The sequence below is a fragment of the Trachypithecus francoisi genome, unplaced genomic scaffold, assembly GCF_009764315.1.
Source record: "Trachypithecus francoisi isolate TF-2019V2 unplaced genomic scaffold, Tfra_2.0 Lachesis_group21, whole genome shotgun sequence".
NCBI lineage: Eukaryota > Metazoa > Chordata > Mammalia > Primates > Cercopithecidae > Trachypithecus > Trachypithecus francoisi.
In genome coordinates, this window is record NW_022681467.1 from 4,598,838 (window position 1) to 4,612,773 (window position 13,936).

The 13,936-nt window shown below is 40.0% G+C and overlaps 2 long non-coding RNA genes across 2 annotated transcripts in view; one reads left to right on the forward strand and one right to left on the reverse strand.

Moving 5' to 3' along the window:
* Positions 1–13,936, forward strand: part of LOC117068378 — a 92,957-nt gene that overhangs the window by 35,043 nt on the left and 43,978 nt on the right. The window lies entirely within an intron of this gene.
* Positions 2,086–13,936, reverse strand: part of LOC117068377 — a 94,675-nt gene continuing 82,824 nt past the window's right edge. Inside the window, exon 6 of the long non-coding RNA XR_004431094.1 lies at positions 2,086–2,427. This is a non-coding gene — a long non-coding RNA (uncharacterized LOC117068377). The remainder of the gene's footprint in view (positions 2,428–13,936) is intronic.

Here is a 13,936-nt window from a genome sequence, read left to right on the forward strand (position 1 = left end):
AGAAATAAATGCTGTATGTAATCAATTGTGTGATATTGGGCTGTTCAAGTTTAGTTACACTGGAATTACACCCTAGAAGTATGGAATTATCCATGATAATGCCAAAATAATAACAAAGGGAAAATAAGTATAAACAAGACAACTCCACTTAGAATCACATCCAAAAGTCACATACCAGGCCTGGGAGCTCCCGATTCATCATTATCAATAAAAGACGGCATAGGACCTGCTCAAGCCAGTTGTCTGATGACGTGGCTCCTACGGAGTGTTTTGTTTTGTTTTGCTGTGGGTTTTTTTGTTTTTTTGTTTTGTTTTGTTTTGTGTTTTGAGACAGTCTCACTCTGTCACCAAGGCTGGAGTGCAGTGGTGCCATCTCAGCTCACTGTAAGCTCTGCCTCCCGAGTTCATGCCATCCTCCTGCTTCAGCCTCCTGAGTAGCTGGGACTACAGGTGCCCACCACCATGCCTGGCTAATTTTTTGTATTTTTAGTAGAGACGTGGTTTCACGATGTTAGCCAGGATAGTCTCGATCTCCTGACCTCATGATCCGCCCTCCTCAGCCTCCCAAAGTGCTGGGATTACAGGCGTGAGCCACTGCGCCCGGACCAGAGTAAGTTTTTATGCTCCTCTCCAACATCTTCCCTTCCTCTGAGACTGAAGAGCAGGAGGAGAATTTTGGAGAAAGGGGATGCTTCCAAGTGAGTTTGTTAAAATGGACCTGCTTTCAACCTCTGGGCACAGGAATCATTTCTTATGTTTTACTATCATTATAGAGGAAGGATAGGATGTAAGATGCTATGCAAAACACAGAATGAGTCTGCTTTTCTTTCTGTTAGATTTATGCCCTAAATTTATTAATTCTAAAAATATAAGACATATACAAAAAGTTCTCAAATCTGTGATAAAGAGACAAACCTCAGAGGACAAAGGACATGAACAGGAAATACACCTGAGGAATACAGCTAATGTGCAATGAAGTGTTCTAGCTTACAAACTGAAATAACAATGCGACAGCCTTTTTCTTCGATCGTAACAGCAATACTTTAAAAAGGGACGCAACCCAGTGTCAAGGGTGGAGGGCAAAGGGTACTTTCATACAATATGATGGGCATGTACTACCTTTCTGGAGATCAGGTTGGCAATATGTGTCCTAAGGAAAGGGTCATTCGTGACCTGTAAAGATTTGCCCACAGAGACATTCGTTGCAACACTGTTTGTAGTAGTGAAAACTAAAACCAACTGAAGCGTAATCACAGCATTGGTGAAATCAATCATAGTACATCTAAAACAGAATAATACAATACAATCACAGAAAAAGAATGCAGTATATTTGGGGAGTGGAGGAGAGTAAAATAACAGTGATTAAAAGCATAGGCTCCAGAATCATACTGCCTGGCTTTAAACCCTACCTGTTCACTCACAGCTGTGTTAATTGCTCTCAGCCTCAGCTTCCTCCTCCATTGGATGAGGACAATCACAGCATCTTCATAGGGTTGTGGCAAGAAGGCAATGAGACAATGCTTGAAAATGCTTGGCAGAGGATTTGACGTGGAGTAAGTACTCAGTAAGTGTCATATAGTAATAGTAGTAGCACTGGTATTTACCAACATGGAAAGATGCTCACTGAAGGTAAGTGATTAAAAAGATACACAATGTACTAACTAGAATCAATGGACTGAGAGCTTATTAAACAGAAATAAATGAAAGAGAAAGGATAGCTGAAAATATACTTAAGTCTTGCATGACTGTCAAGTTATGTGGTGAAAACTGGAAGCCTTGTGGAACATTTTGGCACAAATAAAATCTTTTGTCTGAGTGATCTAAATGGGCGCTTTCTCGCTTTTTTGTTTGTTTTTTTTTTTTCTGAGACAGTCTCACTCTGTCACCCAGGCTAGAGTGCAGTGGTGCGGTCTCAGCTCACTGCAACTTCCGTCTCCCGGGTTTCAGTGATTCTCCTGCCTCAGCGCCCCCCAGTAGCTGGGACTATAGGCACCCACCACCACGCCCAGCTAATTGTTTTTGTATTTTTAGTAGAGACAGGGTTTCACCCTGTTGGCCAGGTTGTCTCAAACTCCTGACCTCAAATGATCTGCCCACTTAGGCCTCCCAAAGTGCTGGGATTATAGGCATGAGCCACTGCGCCCAGTCTCTCATTTTTTCTTGACAAAATATTCACTTTGCTATTCTTTGCCTCTGTTGGGGTTTCCTGCTGGTCAGGAGCGGCTTACAGATTCTTAGAGGAATCTGTTGGTGACTCAGGTGAGATTTTCTGGAAGACGTGGTGTCTTAGACAAGCTTCTGATAAACAAGCTCCTTTGAGAAGCCCGTGAATCCGCCTGGCTGAGTAACCAGTGAACAGGAGAGAAGACAAACCTTGCAGGCAGTTTCATCCTCCCTGGGGGTCATGAACCTTATATGGGAAACAGCCTGGAGAAGGAAAAAGGAGTTTTGGTTAAGAGGATAGTAGAGGAAACTCAAGTTCTTCAAGGTTACTGGCTGAGCTCATGAAGTAAACACCCAGATCTGAATCACTGCAGACAAAGGAAGTCAGTAAGCGCACAGCAGAAAGGGTCGGGGTTGAGCACATCATTTTAAAACGAGTCCCAATGTTTGTGGAGGTCACATGACACTGTGTTGCACAAAGGGTGGAGCTAGACCCTAATTCTACCCTCGCTGGAGCTTTTTTTCGTCATCCCAAATCTGCATTTGTAGTATTTTTCTCCCTTTGGGGTGGATATGCTGCTCCCTACCTTCCAGTAGAATTGATAGAAGAAATACACCAATGGTAGTGAAGTCTGTGTGGGAAATGAAGATTGAGGGTTTATCAACATCTTTCCTGTTGTAATGCAAAGTGAACTCCCAAGTTCAGCTGCGCCTGCAGGTGCAATCCTGACCCCAGACCTGAACATGAAGGAGATTGTTGATAACGCTTAAAGGAAACTCAAGGTGGCTTGGATACCCCAGGACGTCGTATTGGGTAGGTAGGAGCTTCCAAGAGACCAGGTCAGCAGAAGCATTGCTCCCACATCCTCAGACACTCCTCTATACCCCTGGTTGCAGCAGGGGTCTGCTGAGTGCAAGGGAGCCCTTTGAAGAGATGGGATGGGGCTCCCCATGCGTGTTTGCTTCCTTAGGGTCAATCTGTTCAAAAAATGTTTCCCTATTGCCTACAGTGTGTAAGGAGTGAGCAGCCACATACAAGCTTCTCCTACAGGGCTTGCTATCCAGTGGGCCTTCCGAGAGTGGTTAAATAGAATGGAACCAAAAGAAATCAAAACCTGGCCGGGCGCAGTGGCCCAAGCCTGTAATCCCAGCACTTTGGGAGGCCGAGACGGGCGGATCACGAGGTCAGGAGATCGAGACCATCCTGGCTAACACGGTGAAACCCCGTCTCTACTAAAAATACAAAAACTAGCCGGGCGAGGTGGCAGGTGCCTGTAGTCCCAGCTACTTGGGAGGCTGAGGCAGGAGAATGGTGTAAACCCGGGAGGCGGAGCTTGCAGTGAGCTGAGATCTGGCCACTGCACTCCAGTCCGGGTGACAGAGCGAGACTCCGCCTCAAAAAAAAAAAAAAAAGAAAAGAAATCAAAACCTGCAGCTGGAAACACAAAGTGCAGCTCTAAGCCCCAGACAGCGCCAGCCGAGCCAGTGCTATGCCCACCCTCAGGGTTCTCCTTTCCTGAGATTATAGAAACTTCAAGAAAATTTTAGCCTTTGAAATATTCCTGGTTAAACTGATCCCTCTTGGTCTTTGTACCACAAGAGGTGTTTGAACCACAGCATTTCAGCATTAACTTACTGACTGAGTTGAGAACCATGTTTCCTTATTTGAGGCTGCTGGTCAACCCAGGCTCACTGTTCTGATACTCTTCCATGAACTTGGAGTCAGACAAACCTGAATTTGAGCCCAGGCTCTTCCCAGCAATCTTACTACCTTTCATTTGTCCAGCATTTCTCCAAGTGTGAACGGGGTCCTGAGAATCTTTCAGGGGGCCTGTGTGGTCTAAAAATATTCATAGTAATTTCAAGAAGTTATTTATTTTTTCCATTCTCCTTTTCTCACAAGTGTACAGTGGAGTTTCTCAGAGGCTATAGGAAGTGTGTCATCTCAGCAGATCGAATGCAGAAGCAGTTATGAGAATCCAGCCATCTTCTATTAAGCCAGACATTAAAATAATTTGGGAAAGAAATGTAAAACTGCCACTTCACTCACTTCCCAGCCCTGGTTCTTACCACATTCATTGATTTTTTTGTTTTGGATAATAGTTATTTTTTAATGCAATGAGTCATGCTAATATGTAATGGGATTAACACTCTTACTTTAAAAATGTATAATTAAATTTAATTTTTTTTCAGTTAAAAAAAGTACATTTGGATAGAGATAACCCACACAAACAAAAACTCCTTGAGGTCCTCAATTTTTAAGAGAGTAATGGGGTCGTGAGACCAAAAAGTTTGAAAACTGCCCACCCTAGTTCATTCATTTTCCCACTCGAATACAGTGGCTTTGTTTCTTATTTCATGGAGACAGCAAAATCGATCAGAAGAAAGGATAACTGGCTGTGCAAGGTGGCTCACGCTTGTAATCCCAGCACTTTAAGAGGCCAAGGCAAGAGCCCAGGAGTTCAAGACCAGCCTGGACAACATAGGGAGACCTTGTCTCTACTAAAAAATAAAAATAAATTAGCTGGGCATGGTGGTGCACACCTGTAGTCCCACCTACTCAGGAGGCTGAGGTCAGAGGATTGCTTGAGCCCAGGAGTTCAACGCTACAGTGAGTTATGATCATACCACTGCACTCCAACCTAGGCGATAGAGTGAGACCCTGTCTCAAAAAAATGAGGGAGAACAGCCTCATATTCCCACCACTAACTTCCCAGCCCAGCTACATCTGTCCCCATGCAGCCTCCTTCCCTCCAGCTCCATACATAAATTGACCCATCTTCTATCCAAATTTAGTTCACTGCTCTTGCCCAGACCCCATCTCCTCAACCCCTTCCCAGGGATTCTTCCCTGTAATTCTCTCTCCTACATCATGGATTTCTTCTTCGACTACCCTCAGCAGCATGCAAACATGTTCCAATTTCTCTGTCTTCAAAAGCTCCTCCCAGGACTCCACATTCTTCTCTACCTACTGAACCATTCCCCCATGTGCCCTCATAACAAAGCTCCTAAACATAGCCTGTTTTGACATCTTCATTGATTCACTTCTCTTTTTCTCTTTAATCCATGCCACTGAGCACATTCTTTGAGGTCATAATGGATCTTATTTTGCCAAATCCAATGGACAATGCCATATCTTTGTCTTATGCAAACTTTGAGCAACATTTGGAATAGCTGGTTACTCCCACCTCCTGAAAACACTTTCTTCACATGTTTCTAAGAACCCACACCCTCCTCATTCTCCCTACCCTACTGACCACTTCTTCACAGCCCTTTCTCCAGGCTCCTCCTTCTGCACTTGTAAGTGTTAGGGTACCTGAGGTTCAGCCTTAGGCTCTTCTCTTCTCTCTCTACCTCCTTCTCCTGGTGATCTGTGTCCCTTAGTTCCAAACACCGTTTCTATGCTGATGACACCCATATGTATATTTCTGCCTCATATATCTTCCCTAAGTTCCAGATGCAGCCATCGATTATCTCCTTAGCATATCAATGTGGTTGTCAAATAGGCATTTAAAACTCAGTATGTCCAAGCAAAACTTTCTTTTTAACCCATCCGAAGCTCCTTCCTCCTGCAGTCTTATCCTCTTGGCATATGGCACAACTGTCCACCCAGTGGCTCAGACCAAAAGCCTGGGAGTCGTTTTTGACTCCTCTCTACTTCTCACACCCCATATCCAATCTATCAATAAAGCCTGACTGCTTCTTGTCACCCCTATGGCTGACACTCTGTCCAAGCCACCATCATCTTACACAGGGACTACAGCAATAGCTCCTAACTGATCTTTCAGCCTTCAGCAGTTCACTTTCTAAACCAAAAATCAGAACATGTCACTGTACTCGAAGCCCAGCCATGGCTTACTTACCATTGTACCTGGAATCACAGAACATGGTACAACTCCAAGGTTTTTGTGGTCTAGTCCATGCCTCCCTCTCCAGCCCTGGTTCTTAACCCATACTCACTCTTGCCATCTACCTTGCCCCTGTGACTTCATCTCCCACCTCCCTGTGCCCCAGACACATTGGTCTTCCTTCTTGCTGTCCTGGAACAAACCAATCTGTTCTTGTTCAATCTGCCAAGAATGTCCTTCCCTATTCTTTCACATGGCTCACTTCTTCACATCATTTAAATGTCACCTGCTCAGAGACCCTTCCCCAAACACTCTAAAATAATCTCTTCTATTAGTTAGGTTGCATTCAGCTGAAAGTAACTGCTTAAACAATATAGACATTTAATAATTAAACAATATACACACTTAATAATTAAACAATATAGACATTTAATAATTAACGAGGCCCATAAGAGAAATAAGCAAAAAATTTACATCACCTATGATCACACATTGTAAATAATTTTAGAAATCTCTCCCAGCCTTTTTCCTATGAAAATGTAACTATTTTAAATCTATTTGGGACCATTCTAGAAATACAGTATTTTCTTAGATTTTAATTTAATATTAAATGATAAATGTTTTACCAAGTCTTGTGCAAACAAAATCACAAGCTCCTTGAACTGTAGGAAACCTTGGAAATTATTTAGTTCTGGCTCAGCATGCAAACTTTACAAGATGAGGCACCTGAGGGCTGAGTTGTTTGAGTTTCTCCAAAATGTTTTAATACCTCAGTGATTTTCAGTCTGATTAAGCTGAGGGAGAGCCAGAAAGCCTGGACCTATTGGTTGCTTTGTGTGCATAATCAACTAAGGGCATGTGTCTCTTTATCCCACAGAAACTGGGCTGCCAGCAGAGCTCTGCTTATCCCTTAGTGATTTTGCTGACAAATATGTTATCCCTCTATACCTTTCTGTCAACAACTCTCCCTCAGGAGAGGTTCAAGACCTTGATAGGATCTGGGCACCAAAGCAAACCTGTCAGACCAGCATACATTGGGAGACAGCTGCCTGCTCCGCACCCTTCTTGGGGATCTAGGTGTTTTGTCCAGCTGGCACATTTGCACTTCAGAGGTGGGAGGGGCACATAGCACGGGGGAGTATGCCAGGGGAGAGAGCACAGCAAAGCCTCGGGCCATAAGACTGCTGATGGCAGGATGTATCTATGTTCTGTAATGGAATGCCATCACTCTCTATTTTGGAAACATGATGGCATGGAGCAATTGAAAGACTGCGGGATGGGTTAAAAACCACGTCCATTGCTTTATTGCTATGGGATCTGGACCAAGTTCCTCTCTGGTCTTTAGTTACCTCCTTGGTAAAAAGGGAATCATAGTTCCACCTTGTAGAGTTGTAACACCCCAACATTCGTGTAGGTACTCAATAAGCAACAGCTATTATTAACAAACTTTCTTTTTTTCCTCTGTAACAGTCTAAGACACAGAGTAGGGGCTCGGTTAATATTTGTTGCATAAATATGGGATCCAAGCAAATAAGATCAGATTACATATTTTGAGACTAACCTACTGAGTCTACAAGAATAATGGTAATAATTGTTGCCTACACATGATTCTAGAAAAGTCAGAAGCCAGGTCTCTTGAAATAGACATTTTCATACCCTCTTACTCTATCAGGATTTCATTTTGTTCCCAAATCATTTTGACTTAGAGAGAATTTTTTTTTTATTTTATTTGCCTCCAAAGAATCAAAATAAATAGTACTCTTTCAGATCTTCTAAGTCATTATCTTATCATATAATACCATTGGTTAAGTTCTCTTCTTCATTACAAAAATGACAGTTAATTATAGAAAATTTGAGAAGTACAAAAAAGAAAAAAGGGGCCAAAGTATCACCAATAGCTATAAAAATGTCGCCGTATTTTCATGCACACTTAGTTAATTGTGATCCTACATTATATCCAATTTTATCTTCTGGCTTTTCTCCTTAACATGATGAAACGTAGTTTTCCAAAATAATACCCTATTGTTCATTCTGTTACCAATTGTTCAGAATTTTAAATAATGTAAAATGAATATAATTCTTAATTATATGCTGCAGTCAGGGAAACATTTCTTAAGCTAAGTTCCTAGAAGTGAAATTATTATTTTAAAAAATACAAACATTCTTTGGTACATACTATTAAAAAGTATTCAAAAATTGTTGGAGAAATTTATAATCTTTCACCAGTCCTGGATATTCTCATGATAATTGGGAAGAAATATTTCATTTTAAAAATTATAATCTATTTTTTTCCCAATGAGGCTGAATAGCATAAAATATTAAATAACAGTATTTTCTCTTTGGTGAATTATCACATTTTGCTTTTGCCCATGAATTTTTGTGGATGTGGTGTGATTTTTATTAAATTATATGACACTATATATATGTTTTTTTATTATACTTGAAGTTCTAGGGTACGCGTGCACAACGTGCATGTTTGTTACATATGTATACATGTGCCACGTTGGTGTGCTGCACCCATTAACTCGTCATTTACATTAGGTATATCTCCTAATGCTATCCCTCCCCCCTTCCCTCTCCCCACAATAGGACCTGGTGTGTGATGTTCCCGTTCCTGTGTCTAAGTGTTCTCATTGTTCAGTTCCCACCTATGCGTGAGAACATGTGGTATTTGGTTTTTTGTTCTTGCGATAGTTTGCTGAGAATGATGATTTCCAGCTTCATCCATGTCCCTACAAAGGACATGAACTCATCCTTTTTTATGGCTACATAGTATTCCATGGTGTATATGTACCACATTTTCTTAATCCAGTCTATCATTGATGGACATTTGGGTTGGTTCCAAGTCTTTGCTATTGTGAATAGTGCCACAATAAACATACATGTGCATGTGATATAATACTATATTTTAAGGATTAACCTTTTGTCAAATGTTATAATTTTTAAATGTCTTTCTGGATGCATTTTTATTTTGTTATACACCCTTTTGGAAATTAAAGGGATTTTAATTTCTGTTTGGACAATTTCTGTTAATATTCTCATTTATGAGTTTCTTATTTGATTTATCCTTTGAATTACCTTTCCCATTTAAAGATCAGATAAATACTCACTATTATATTTTTAAATGCTTTAATCATTTATGTTTTTTGTGGATAGGGTTTGCTTTTACTATTTTTTAATTGTGGTGAAATATATATGATCAATATGATATATGTATGATCAATGGTATATTGCCATTTTACCATTTTTAAGTGTATAATTCAGTGCCATTAATTACATTATAATGTTGTACAACCATCACCACTATTTCCAAAACTTTTTAACTCACCCAAACAGAAACTCTGTACCCAGTAAAAAGCAACTCCTCAACCCCCAGTCCCTGTGACCTCTAACCTATGTTCGTCTCTATGAGCTGCCTATTCTACATACTTCATATAAGTGGAGTCATGAAATATTTTTCCTTCTGTGTCTAGCTTATTTTACTTTGCATAACGTTTTCAAGGCTTATCCGTATTATATAGAGCATGTCAGAATTTCCTTTCTTCTATGGCTGAAGGTGTTTCAGTGCCATTAATTATGTGTATACCATATTTGTTTATCCATTCATCCATTGGTGAACACTTGGTTCTTTTCCACCTTTTGGCTATTGTGAATAATGCTACTATGAACACGGGTGTACAAATATCTGTCTTAGTTCCTGCTTTCAATTGATATGTAGATATACTGAGAAGTAGACTTACTGAATTAAGTAGTAATTCTATGTTTAATGGCTTTTTAGTAACCGCATGCTGTTTTCCACAGTGGCTGCACCATTTTACATTTCCATCAGCAATGCACAGTGCTCCAATTTATCCACATCCGGGCCAACACTTGTTTTGTTTTGTTTTGTTTTGTTTTGTTTTTTTATAATAGCCATCCTAATGAGTGTGAAGTGGTATCTCATTGTGGTTTTGATTTGCATTTCCCTGATCATTAGTGATGTTGAGTGTTTTCTTATATGCTTGTTGGCTATTGGTATGTATTCTTTTGAGAATTGCCTATTCTTGCCCTTAGCCCATGTATTGATGGGATTTTGTTGTTGTTGTTGTTGTTGTTGATTTGAGTTCATTGTAGATTCTAGATATTAGTCCTTTGTCAGATGGATAGATTGTGAAGATTCTTTCCCACTCTGTAGGTTACTGTAATTACTCCACTGACTATTCCTTTTGCCATGCAAAAGTTCTTTAGTTTAAGTCCCTGCAATTTGTCTTTGTTTTTATTGCATTTGCTTTTGGGTTCTTGGTCATGAACTCCTTGCCTAAACCAACGTCTAGAAGGGTTTTTCCAATGTTATCTTCTAGAATTTTTATAGTTTTGCATCTTAGATTTAAGTCCTTAATCCATCTTGAGTTGGTTTTTGTATAAAATGAGAAATGAGGATCCAGTTTTATTCTCCTACATGTGGCTAGCCCATTACCTCAGCACTATTTGTTGAAAACGGTATCCTTTCCCCACTTTACATTTTTGTTTGCTTTGTTGAAGATCAGTTGATGTAAACATTTGGGTTTATTTCTGGATTCTCTATTCCGTTCCATTGGTCTACGTGCCTATTTGTGTAAGCACCATGCAGTTTTGGTGACTATGGTCTTATATAGTATAGTTTGAAATCAGGTAGTATGATGCCTCCAGATTTTTTTTTTTTCTTAGTCTTGCTTTTGCTATGTGGGCTCTTTTTTGGTTCCATATGAATTTTAGAATTGTTTTTTCTAATTCTGTGAAGAATTATGGTGATATTTTGATGGGAATTGTGTTGAATTTGTAGACTGCTTTTGGCAATATGGTCATTTTCACAAAATTGATTCTCCCCATCCATGAGCATGAGATGTGTTTCCATTTGTTTGTGTCCTCTATAAGTTCTCTCAGCAGTGTTTTGTAGTTTTCCTTGTAGACGTCTTTTACCTCCTTGATTAGGTATATTCCTACTTTTTTTTTTTGTTTGTTTTGCAGCTATTATAAAAGGGGTTGAGTTCTTGATTTGATTTTCAGCTTGGTCACTATTGGTGTATAGAAGAGCTACTGGTTTGTGTATATTAATTTTGTATCCAGAAACTTTGCTGAATTCTTTTATCAGTTCTAGGAGCTTTCTAGAGGAGACTTTAGGGTTTTCTAGGTAAACAATCATATCATTGGCAAACAGTGACAGTTTGACTTCCTTTTTACTGATTTGGATGTCCTTATTTATTTCTCTTGCCTGATTGCTCTGGCTAGGACTTCCAGTAATATGTTGAAGAAGAGTGGTGAGAGTGGGCATTCTTGTTTTGTTTCAGTTTTCAGAAGGAATGCTTTCAACTTTTCCCCATTCAGTATTATGCTGGCTGTGGGTTTGTCATAGATAGCTCTTATTATATTGAGATATGCCCCTTGTATTCGATTTTGCTGAGAGTTTTAATCATAAACATTGCTGGGTTTTGTTGAATGCCTTTTCTGCATCTGTTGAGATGATGATGTGATTTTTGTTTTTAATTCTGTTTATGTGGTGTATCACATTTATTGACTTATGTATGTTAAACCATCCCTGCATCCCTTGTATGAAACCCACTTGATCATGGTGGATTATCTTTTTGATATGTTGTTGGATTTGGTTAGCTAGCATTTTGTTAAGGATTTTTGCATCTATGTTCATCAGGAATATTGGACTGTAGTTTTCTTTTTTGGTTATATCCTTTCCTGGTTTTGGTATTATTACAGGACCCCAACACTTACTCAAAGGTAGCCTTTGGGTCGGGGTTTCTGCACTATAGTCCCTTCTGTGGTAGCCAGAAATATGTCACAGGACTCCAACACTTACCCAAAAGTAGCATTTAGGAAGGGAGTTTCCACACTATAGTCCCTTCTGTAGTTGCCAGAAGGATGTTATAGGAAAGGGGTCCTGATCCAGACCCCAAGAGAGGGTTTTTGGATCTTACTCAAGAAAGAATTCAGGGCAAGTCCTTGATGCAAAGTAAAAACAAGTTTATTAAGAAAGTAAAGTGGTGAAAGTACAGCTACTCCATACACAAAGTAGGACACTCCTGAAAGTAAGAGATGGAACGCATCCACCCTAGGCACAAGGCTTGTATATATGGGGAGATGTGTTTTGTTACAAGGGTCTGTGATAAAGGATTAATTTTCTTAATTACTGTATTTTGCAAGAATCAATATTATTGTCTTTAAAGCAAAATTAGGAATGCCTTTGTTCTCCAGATATTGGGATGTCTGGACAGTCCCACATCTAGGTCTGTTTAGTAAACATTATTAATTTGTTCCCTTAACCGTAAACATCTAGAGGCTAGGAATGCCTAACTTTCTGAGAATGCAGCCCAGCAAGTCCCAGCCTCATTTTCCTAGCCCTCACTCAAGATGGAGTTGCTCTGGTTCAAATGCCTCTGGTATATCTTCCCCCTCACTTTACAAGAAGACCCTCAATTCTAAGGGTTGCAGAGGGATGAAGATCCATCTTCTGTGACGTCTTCAGGCTGAATAGGGGTGGTGATATTCCCGCCTATTAGGGTCTCTTGTGTCAGAGTAGAGAGAAGCTCAGTCCAAGAGTGTTGGTATAGTGGAGGTCATTACTAACTCCGAGTTCTGACAAAAGGTGATATCTGGAAGATTAATAAGTGTTCAATTTAAGAAAGCATTGAGTGAGCTTGTCTTGCGTTTCTACACAAAGAGTACAACCACAATATATTCCACAACAGCAAAGCAAAATAAGTAAAATCGTTCCAAGTAAACTAAACAGGAAGGCTTTCCAAGAACTGGGCAGTTGCTGGAACCAAGTCAGTATAGGGTCAATTGATATCACATCAATGGCAAAGACCTGAGTGTCTAAAGCTTTCATAGCCTGAGTAATATCATGTGAATAGTCTGGAACATACACAAAATATTCAGTTTTGATCATACACAAGTTCCTCCTTAGGCCGCTGGTACATTAAAATGTCCGCATATCCAACAGTTTGTCTGATTATGTAAAGAGGCTAAAGTCTATGGCCACTCAGTAAATAAGTTACTCTCTGCATGATTCCAACTTATACCCAAAAGTAGAATGCCAATCCATATCTTTATGTTACCTATCCCTCTCATTTCTTCTGAACAGGAGTCAGAGGTCACTGATTGGCTCACAGGAATAAACAGGATCAGTCTCTTGTGTTCCATCGACCTGTAGGACTTCATAAGAGACAGGTTTAATTCAAGATAAGTGGACCCAGCTGTTTATTCACAGAAGTTTAACTTCAGTTGGGGTACTAAGGAGAACCTGATAGGATTCATTCCATTTGGAGGAGAAGTGATCTGCTGGGGATCCTTCCTTCCAAGTTTTTAATAGGACCCAGTCTCCCAGCTGGGTTGTAACAAGATTATCTTCCTTAGTGGGGGAAGGGAGTCTTTGATTTCCATATTCAAGCAGTGCGTTTTGCACTTGTCCTAAGTTGATCACATAATTCTGTAGGTTGAAACTATCTATGTCTATTAGGCAGTCTGTAGTTAAAAAAGGCCTTCCATACATTATTTCAAAAGGGCTGAGCTGCAGGTTTCCCTTAGAGGTTATTTGAACCAGTAATAAGGCTACAGGTAATAAAGACAACTAGGTTTCTGATGTTTCTTGGCATAGTTTAGTAAGAGTCATTTTTAGAGTTTGATTAGCTCTTTCTACTTTCCCTGAAGACTGTGGCCTCCATGCTTAGTGAAGGTGGTTCTGAATTCCTAGGGCTAAAGATATGTTTTGGGTAATTGTCGCTGTGAAAGATGGGCCATTATTACTCTGCAAGCTCTTAGGCAGACCAAATCTAGGAATTATTTCCTTTAGTAGGAGTTTAGAAACCTCAATTGCCTTTTCAGACCAGGTAGAAAAAGCTTCGATCCAACCAGTAAAGGTGTCAACAAATACTAATAAATATCTAAACCCTTTACAT